This window comes from Chiloscyllium plagiosum, chromosome 13 (assembly GCF_004010195.1).
Source record: "Chiloscyllium plagiosum isolate BGI_BamShark_2017 chromosome 13, ASM401019v2, whole genome shotgun sequence".
In the NCBI taxonomy this organism is placed as follows: Eukaryota; Metazoa; Chordata; class Chondrichthyes; order Orectolobiformes; family Hemiscylliidae; genus Chiloscyllium; species Chiloscyllium plagiosum.
Window position 1 is genome coordinate 56,386,336 of NC_057722.1, and position 2,500 is coordinate 56,388,835.

General features: G+C 52.5%; 1 protein-coding gene across 13 annotated transcripts in view; it reads right to left on the bottom strand.

Annotated features, from left to right (window-relative positions):
* The window catches only part of dlg1b (discs large MAGUK scaffold protein 1b), a 471,082-nt gene that overhangs the window by 398,589 nt on the left and 69,993 nt on the right, over window positions 1-2,500 (bottom strand). The window lies entirely within an intron of this gene.

Consider the following 2,500-nt stretch of genomic DNA (forward strand, 5'->3'; position numbering starts at 1 on the left):
TAACAGGGACTGTGATTACCGGGGGAGCTGTTACTGTGTGTAACAGGGGCTGTGATTACAGAGGGAGCTGTTACTGTGTGAAACAGGGGCTGTGATTACAGAGAGAGCTGTTACTGTGTGAAACAGGGGCTGTGATTACAGGGGGAACTGTTACTGTGTGTAACAGGGGCTGTGATTATCGGGTGAGCTGTTACTGTGTGTAAGAGGGGCCGTGATTACAGGAGGAGCTGTTACTGTGTGTAACAGGGGCTGTGATTACAGGGGGAGCTGTTACCGTGTGTAACAGGGGCTGTGATTACAGGGGGAGCTGTTACTGTGTGTAACAGGGGCTGTGATTACAGGGGGAGCTGTGCTGTGTGTAACAGGGGCTGTGATTACAGAGAGAGCTGTGCTGTGTCTAACAGGGGCTGTGATTACAGGGAGAGCGGTTACTGTGAGTAACAGGGGGAGCTGTTACTGAGTGTAACAGGGGCTGTGATTACAGGGGGAACTGTTACTGTGTGTAACAGGGGCTGTGATTACAGGGGGAGCTGTTACTGTGTGTAACAGGGGCCGTGATTACAGAGAGAGCTGTGCTGTGTCTAACAGGGTACTGTGATTACAGGGGCAGCTGTTACTTTGTGCAACAGGGGCTGTGATTACAGAGGGAGCTGTTACTGTGTGTAACAGGGGCTGAGATTACAGGGGGAGCTGTTACTGTGTGTAACAGGGGCTGTGATTACAGGGGGAGCTGTGCTGTGTGTAACAGGGGCTGTGATTACAGAGAGAGCCGTGCTCTGTGTCACAGGGGCTGTGATTACAGGGGCAGCTGTTACTGTGTGTAACAGTGGCTGAGATTACAGGGGTGGCTGTTACTATGTGTAACAGGGGCTGTGGTTACACCGGGAGCTGTTACTGTGTGTAACAGGGGCTGTGATTACAAGGGGAGCTGTTACTGTGTGTAACAGGGGCTGTGATTACAGCGGGAGCTGTTACTGTGTGTAACAGGGGCTGTGATAACAGGGGGAGCTGTTACTGTGTGTAACATGGGCTGTGATTACAGAGGGAGCTGTTACTGTGTGTAACAGGGGCTTTGATTACAGGGGGAGCTGTTACTATGTGTAACTGGGACTGTGATTATCGGGGGAGCTGTTACTGTGTGTAACAGGGGCTGTGATTATCGGGGGAGCTGTGCTGTGTGTAACAGGGGCTGAGGTTACAGGGGGAGCTGTTACTATGTGTAACTGGGACTGTGATTATCGGGGGAGCTGTGCTGTGTGTAACAGGGGCCGTGATTACAGAGAGAGCTGTGCTGTGTGTAACAGGGGCTGCGATTACAGAGTGAGCTGTGCTGTGTCTAACAGGGGCTATGATTACAGGGGCAGCTGTAACTGTGTGTAACAGGGGCTGTGATTACAGAGGGAGCTGTTACTGTGTGTAACAGGGGCAGTGATTACAGCGGGAGCTGTTACTGTGTGTAACAGGGGCAGTGATGACAGAGTGAGCTGTGCTGTGTCTAACAGGGGCTGTGATTACAGGGGCAGCTGTAACTGTGTAACAGGGGCTGTGATTACAGAGGGAGCTGTTACTGTAAGTTACTGTGTGTAACAGGGGCTGTGATTACAGGGGGAGCTGTTACGATGTGTAAAAGGGACTGTGATTACAGAGAGAGCAGTGCTGTGTGTAACAGGGGCTGTGGCGACAGAGGAGCTGGTACTGTGTTTAACAGGGGCTGTGATTACATGGGGAGCTGTTACTGTGTGTAACAGGGGCTGAGGTTACAGGGGGAGCTGTTACTATGTTGGGACAATTTCCCATGGCCAATCCACCCTAACCTGCACATCCCTGGGCACTATGGGACAATTTCCCATGGCCAATCCACCCTAACCTGCACATCCCTGGGCACTATGGGACAATTTCCCATGGCCAATCCACCCTAACCTGCACATCCCTGGGCACTATGGGACAATTTCCCATGGCCAATCCACCCTAACCTGCACATCCCTGGGCACTATGGGACAATTTCCCATGGCCAATCCACCCTAACCTGCACATCCCTGGGCATTATGGGACAATTTCCCATGGCCAATCCACCCTAACCTGCACATCCCTGGGCACTATGGGACAATTTCCCATGGCCAATCCACCCTAACCTGCACATCCCTGGGCACTATGGGACAATTTCCCATGGCCAATCCACCCTAACCTGCACATCCCTGGGCACTATGGGACAATTTCCCATGGCCAATCCACCCTAACCTGCACATCCCTGGGCACTATGGGACAATTTCCCATGGCCAATCCACCCTAACCTGCACATCCCTGGGCACTATGGGACAATTTCCCATGGCCAATCCACCCTAACCTGCACATCCCTGGGCACTATGGGACAATTTCCCATGGCCAATCCACCCTAACCTGCACATCCCTGGTCACTATGGGACCATTTCCCATGGCCAATCCACCCTAACCTGCACATCCCTGGTCACTATGGGACCATTTCCCATGGCCAATCCACCCT